The sequence below is a fragment of the Chlorocebus sabaeus genome, chromosome 18 (genome assembly GCF_047675955.1).
Source record: "Chlorocebus sabaeus isolate Y175 chromosome 18, mChlSab1.0.hap1, whole genome shotgun sequence".
Classification (NCBI taxonomy): Eukaryota; Metazoa; Chordata; class Mammalia; order Primates; family Cercopithecidae; genus Chlorocebus; species Chlorocebus sabaeus.
This window is the reverse complement of record NC_132921.1, coordinates 71,738,311-71,745,970: the sequence shown is the minus strand read 5'-3', so window position 1 is coordinate 71,745,970 and position 7,660 is coordinate 71,738,311. Positions and strand designations below refer to the sequence as shown.

Here is a 7,660-nt window from a genome sequence, read left to right as displayed (position 1 = left end):
ACTACAATAGTAGATTTACCTATTTCTTTTTTTGGTTCTATCAGTTTTGGCTTCACATATTGATACAGAAGGGGGGCAGAGAAGTGCTGAGAAGGCAAGGGCGTGCTCCGTGGTGAGGGCTCCACCCCCAAGCCTGTGCCCATGGATCTAGGTGAGGACAGGCATTTCTGTTTTCCTATCTAAATGTTGCATTTCCCACGACCACCCTGGCCTGCCACGCCCTCATCCTGTGCCTACAAAGACCCCGAGACCTTAGCAGGCAGGGACACAACCAGCTGGACGTTGAGAGGAACACATTGACAGAAGAACACACAAGTGGCAGGACGTCAAGAGCCCGTCCAAAGGAGCACGCCAGCAGAAGAGCACAGGGACAGACAGGGGCAGGCCATGGACTGGTGGAACAACGTGGAGTTTGGCTGGGTGGTTGAAGGAGAGCCGGCCCGACGCCAGGGGAAAACCACCTTCCCACTCCATCGCCCTTCTGGCTCCCCCATCTGCTGAGAGCTTCTTCCACTCAATAAAACCTCGCATTCATTCTCCAAGCCCGCATGTCCTCTGATTCTTTCGGGACACCAAGACAAGAAACCCTGGGATACAGAAAGCCGTCTGTCCTTGTGATAAGGCAGAGGGTCTAACTGAGCTAACACAAGCTGCCTACAGATGGCCAAACTAAAAGAGCACCGTGTAACACACCCCACTGGGGCTTCAGGAGCTGTAAACATTCACCTCTGGGCACTGCTGTGGGGTCAGAACCCCACAACCTGCCCATCTGCATGCTCCCCGTAGGGGTTTGAGCAGCAGGGCACGGAGGAAGTGAGCCACGCGCCCATCATACACCCTGCAAGGGGAACAAGGGAACTTTTCTCATTTCAGTATGTTGCAGCTCTGTTGCTTGATGCATAAATGTTTAGGATTGCTATGTCCTCTTCGTGGATTGACTTTCTGTCATGGTATAATATCCTTCTCTGTACCTGGTGATTTTCTATACTCTGAAGCATACTTTTTCTGATTCATAAAAAGAATTCCTGTTTTCTTTTAATTAATGTTTCCATGGTACATCTTTTCTCAAACTTTCTTTTTTTTGAGACGGAGTCTCGCTCTGTCTCCCAGGCTGGAGTGCAGTGGCGCGATCTCTGCTCACTGCAAGCTCCGCCTCCCGGGTTCCCGCCGTTCTCCTGCTTCAGTCTCCCAAGTAGCTGGGACTAGAGGTGCCGCCACGTCGCCTGGCTCATTTTCTGTATTTTTTAGTAGAGACGGGGTTTCACCGTGTTAGCCAGGATGGTCTCGATCTCCTGACCTCATAATCCACCCGCCTCGGCCTCCCAAACTGCTGGGATTACAGGTGTGAGCGACCATCAAACTTTCATTTTTAGCCTACTTATTTTGCTGTTAATAAAAGAAAGTTCAGACAGTAGATGGTTGGGACATACTTTAAATCCACTCTGTCAATCTCTGTCTTGTTATTGGTAAATTCACATCATTTACATTTATTGCAATTACTGATATGTTCCAGTATAAGTCTGCCTTTTAATTTTCTTTGTGTTTTTTCTATGTTTTTTATTTCTCTTTTTTTATTTTTCTTGCTCACCTGTGGGTTACTTAATTTTTTTTAGAATTCTGTTTTTATGTATTTGTAGTATTTTTGACTATATCTATGTGTATGGATTTTTAATAATTCCTCTAAGTATGATATTGCATGTATATAACTCATTAAAGACTGTTGGTGTTGACATTTTACCAATTTGAGTGAACTGTAAAAACTTTACTTCCTTTTAAGTCCCTTTGCTCTCCCCCGTTTATAATATAATTTACTAAGTATTTCCTCTGCATGCATTTGGAACCATACCAAAAAATTTTGCCTTCTAATTTTGACTTAATTTAAAACATAATTTAGAAAACTTAAAAATAGAAAAAAAATCCATTTACAAGTACTTTTTTTCTTTTTTGCCTTTTCCATGTTCTTTTATCCTTCCTAATGTTACCAAGATTCTGCTTTTGATTTCCTTTCAGTTTCAAGAACTTCTATAGCCATTCTTTTAGGATAGGTCTGCTGGCGACAAATCCTCTTTGTTTTTCTATATCTGAGAGTGAGTTAATTTTCTTTTTAATAAGTTCATTTCTAAAGGCTATTTTGGCTGAATATAGGACTTCAGGTTCTTTTCTTTTATCACTGGAAAGATTTGTGTCACATCCTTCTGGCTTCCATGATTTCTGATGAGAAATCTGTCATTTAAATTATGCTTTTTTTTTTGTTTTTTTCTCTTGCTGCTTTAAAGATTTTTTTGTTCGCATTTAGTTTTCACAGATTTGATCATATTGTGTCTTGGCAACTATTGCTTTGGGTTTTTATTGTTTGGGATTCACTCAGTGTCTTAAATATTTAGGTTTACGTCTTTTGCTGAATTTGGAAAATGTTTAGTCATAATTTGTTTGTATACATTTTCAGTCCCACTCTCTTTCCTCTCTTCTTCCCAGACTTTCATTACATCAATATTAGAAATTTTGTTATAGTACCACAAATCTCTGAGGCTCTGTTTATTTTGTTTTTTTCAAACAGAAGTTTTTTTCTCTATTGTTATAATTGGGTAATTTGAATTGTTCTGTCTTTGATTCATCTGGTTCTTTCTTCTATCTTCTCCATTCTTCTGCTGAACTCAGTTATCATATATTTCAATTCTAAAATTTCCACTTGTTTCTTCTTCTTTTCTTTGTATTTTTTCTATTTCTTTGTAGAGACTTTGTTTTTTTTTATTTGTTTAAAACATGTTCATAATTTTCTATTAAAGCATTTTTATAATAGCTTCTGTAAAATCCTTGTTAGATAATTTCAACAACTGTGTCATCTCAGTGTCAGTATATTTCAATTGTCTTTTTTCATTCAATTTGATATTTTCCTGGTTCATGGTATGATGAGTGATTTCATTTGTATCCTGGCTAATACATTTTGGGTATTATGTCATAAAGTTCTCAATCTTATTTAAATCTTCTGTTTTAGCAAGTATGAATATTTAAATCCTCTGTTATAGCAAGTATATGCATACACATACACATATATACATGCAAATAATATTGTATTACTTCGTGCTATTACTGTCATTTCTTTTCTGTGTATGTTATAAGCCTCACAACACACTGTTAGTGTGTTTGCTTTGTTATTCGGTTCTCTTTTAAAGATAAGAAAAGTGTCTACTTTATTTAACTGTATTTTTATTTGTTCTATCACACTTTTTTCCTTGTATACATGTAAATTTCCATCTGCTATCTTTTTTTTTTTTTTTAAACAGAGTCTCCACTATTACCCAGACTGGGGTGCAGTGGCATAATCTTGGTTCACTGAAATCTCTGCCTCCTGGGTTCAAGCGATTCTCCTGCCCAGTAGCTGGGACTGCAGGCATGCCCCAGCGCTCTTGGCTAATTTTAGTATTTTTAGTAGAGACAGGGTTTCCCCATGTTGACCAGGCTGGTCTTGAACTCCTGACCTCAAGCAATCCACCCACCTCAGCCTCCCAAAATGCTGGGATTACAGGTGTGAGCCACCGTGTCTAGCCTCGATCTGCTGTCTTATTCTTTCTTTCTAAAAAAACTTTCCTCAACATTTTTGGCAGTAAATTCTCTCAGCTTTTGTCTGTCTAAAATCTCTTCATTCTGCCTTCATTTTTCTAAGACATTTTCACTGGATATAGAATTCTTAGTTGACTGATGTTTATTTCAGTACGAAAGATGAGAAGTTGTCTGTAATTCTTATTTATTTTTTCTCTGTGTGTAAGCTGTTCCTTTTGAAGCTTTCTGGCTGTCTTCAAGATTTTCTCTTTCATTTTTGGTTTTCTGCAGTTTGATTGTGATGTAGACAGGTATATATATTTTTAATCCTGTTTCAGGTTTCCTGAGCTGCTTCAATCTGTAATTAGTTGACTCTCATTAATTAAAAAATAATTCTCAGCCAGTCTTTTAAAATATTTCTTTTGCCTATTCTCCTCTCCACCTTCTCCAATTTTATGTATTTTTTGTTGTCCCATAGCCTTATATCCTTTGCTTTATTTTTTCTCTTTGTTCTTTCTTTGTGTTTCCCTTTGTTTAATTTCTATTTACCTACCTTCAGGTTCACTGATGTTTTATTTTGATATGTCCAGTTTGCTGATAAATCCATTGAAAGAGTTATTCATCTCTGATACTATGTTTTTTATTTCTAACATTTTCATTTGACTCTTGTTGTAGTTTATATCTCTCTGCTGACATCCGCCATCTGTTCATGCATTGTCTGCTTGTTGTACTATAGTCTTTAGCATATTTAACATCTGTACTTAAATATTTATTTATTAAAATATTTAACACCTTTATGATAGTTCCAATATCAGGTCATTTCTGGGCCAAGCTCTGCTGAATGCTTATCAGCACTGCTACAGCAAAATGCCGTGGTGTAAATGCTGGCCATCATTATCAAGAAAGGAAAATGCAGTGTGAAGATAGTAAAGGAAGAGATAAACCTATCATATTTTAAAACACTATGATCATAGAAAATTCAACAAAACCCAACAGAAATAATATGAGTTTTTGGCAAGGTCAAATTTCAGAAAATTAATAGCATGTTTCAAAAATTAATAATTCAAAAATTAATAGCATGAACAACAATCATCTGGAAAATATTCTTAAAAAATAAAATGCCATTCAGAATTGTAACAATATCTGTAAAGCATCAGGAATTAGCAAATAATAAATAAAAGCAATTTGGAAAAATGTTAAAATTTAATTCAACTTTGTACAACAGAATCTAAATAAATAGAGAGTTAATCATGTTCTTGGATGGAATGACTTTTTGAAAATGTCAGTTCTCCCAACATTGTTTCATAACATCAAAACATGAATCAAATGCCAGATGTATTTTTAAGGCACTTGTTAAACTTATTCTAAAATGGTTTAGGGCATAATAGTCCACTATGTAGTAGTCTATGAAGGGTTAAGTCAACTTTAAAAAAGAAGAGCACAGAGTGGGATCTTGCTCTATGAGCCACTAAGATAAGCTTCAAAGACACGGTAATAAAAGCAGTATGGCACTAGACAAGAATAGACAAACAGGCCAATGAAATGGCATAAAAGGTCTCAGACAAGATCCCTTGTATATAGGAACTTAATATATGATAAAAGTAGCAGTATAGATCAATAAAGAAAGGATGATTCAGTAGACATTTCAATGGTGTAGTGGTAAACCAGTTCCCTAGAGGAAAAAATACTTGATTTATTGCTAATTCTCATGGGATAAAAATTCCCAGCGTGGACTATTTCGAACTGCCAACAATTTAGCAACCAGCTTGCAAAATTCAATATTTAACAATTGGCTCTTGCCACCTGGCACAAGTTGCTCCAACACATCCCTGGGTAGCTTGCTTTATGGAGGAAAATAAAACCAGATTCTTACCCAACATCATTTAGGAAGAGGTACTGTAGATGGGCAAAAGACCTAAGAAATGGAGATATTAACTATAAAATAAATAATGTAGAAGAATGCAGTATTGACTTCTGGAGGGGGCAAGGAATTTTAAACATAACCTTAAATCCTTTTATGGATCACAAGCATGATGATTGATTTTTCACACTAAAGTGTGAGATGTGCCTCCTTCAAGCCTTTTTATAACATTGGCACATTACCCACTGAAGGTGAAAAAACCAAAACATAACATTACCTTAAAAGCAGAAAACCATAAGGCACAATGATTGTATTAAAATTAAAAATTCATGTCCAGTGAAGGACACCATGGACAAGCAAGCAGGTATGAAAAACATAAGAGAGGATATTTGCAATCAATACACTAAAAAAAGAGGCTAATATCTCTGTTAGCTAGGAATCTATCAAGAATAAGTAAAAGACAACCCAATTGAAAAATATATAACAAGTAATTCATGGAAGAAAAGTCCAAAAGGCTGACAAACACACAAAAAGATATTCAAAATTATTAGTGATTAGGAAACCATAAACTAAAATAACATTTCTTTGCACTTAAATGAGAAATGTCAATTGAAAAAGTGAGAAAATGAAAATATTGGTAAAAATGTAGGAATATAGGAATCTCGTGTTGTTGGTGAAAATATGGACAGGGCAGCCATTTCGGAGATTAATCCGGAAGTACTTAGTCAATCTAAGTGTATTTACACCCAATGACCCAGCAACTCCACCAGAAATATATTTTCTAGAATATATACCACTTCTGGATATGTATTCTAGAAAAATTCTAACACACTCCTATAAAATAACATGCATTAAAACCTGTGATTTGCATAGGCATAAGAGGCAAAGTAGGTGTTCATTCCTGGATTAATAGTACAGCAACATGGCTATATATTAAAAACATAACTGAGTGAAAAAAGTAAAAAAATACCATGAGCACAATCCCCTCATGTAAACTAAAAGTGTATGCACACAAAACAACATAGTTTTTATGAGAAGACATACAAACAATCAGATACACACAAAGCACCTTATAATTGCGGCATACGGAGGAGGGAGGAATGAAAGTGTGGAATGAGATCCTGTGCAGGCCAGTGATACCATGAGAACTCAAAGCTCTACACCTGAAGTCCCAAACAGACAAAAGAACCATCATGCACATGATGGATTAAAATTGTTCTATGTGGTTCTGGGAGAACATAACTAGAGTAAGAGGCTAAATATCTAAGGGATCATAGATTTTTGCTTAATAAAAAAGAGATTTCTTGATGAAGCAATGAGTTCCTCCATATTGGAGACGTACATTAGTTGCTGAATGATCACTTAGTAGATGTTTTGGACCTAAATCTTGTGCACCTTCTCAGAGTCCCATAACTGTCTCCTGCTGTCCAAAAACACTTTTCACTTCCTGAGGCCATTTCTGCCACGATCCCTGAGCAGATTGGTGTCTGAGTTGCACCCTGGGCTCCAAGGCCAAGCCCCCGTGTGTCAAACCGCCACTCCTCTTCCAGATACGAATCAATGTAATCTCATTGAGTCCAATCTTGGACTTTCACCGAAGAACCAGTGTTGCTACTGGGAAGTGTGAAGGAACTATCTTGCCTCATGGTGAACCTTGACTAGTAAGAACTGGGAGAAGGGAGATAGCTTAGCAGGCAAACTTACTTGCTTTCTTTCATCTGTGAAATACCCCCAAAGAAGTCATTAATTTCAGCATCCTCTCGGAGAAATGTTCTGTGCTTTGTGGACACACCTGCCAAGCCACCGCTGAGTTTCTTCGTGGCTGTGGTGAAGCAGCAGCCAGCACACCCAACTGTGTGGCTCCTCTCATTCCCTTGTCTTGTTTTCTTGTACACACCTCTGGATTTTTACCTCCCAAGTTAAGGGTTAGTGCTTTAATCCTCGACTCTGGCTCTGCTTTCTAGAAGACCTTGCTAAGGAGCAAAAATGTTGTCTGGTGGACTCAAGCTGGATGTGGTGATCTGTGAGGTCATTTACACCTCCAGGGGTCTAAGATTCTACAACTGTGGCCTCATCTTCTGAACAGCAAGATTTCCCACACGGCTCCTAATGCAATAAGTCTTTTGCAAAACTGTGAATATAGGCTACCCATCTCCACTTTCCTTACCTCACATCAAATCATCAAGGTCTTCTTTATCCTTTAGGTGTTAGGGACCAAGTGAAGCTTTCAATATTTGCCAAGAGCGATGACCGGTATGT

At 37.4% G+C, this 7,660-nt stretch overlaps 1 non-coding gene across 1 annotated transcript; it reads left to right on the top strand.

Moving 5' to 3' along the window:
* The first annotated feature begins 5,549 nt into the window (after positions 1 to 5,549).
* Positions 5,550 to 5,652, top strand: LOC119618703 (small nucleolar RNA U13). Its single transcript, XR_005235074.1, has one exon. It is a non-coding gene; the product is annotated as a small nucleolar RNA U13 (small nucleolar RNA).
* Positions 5,653 to 7,660: the final 2,008 nt, after the last annotated feature.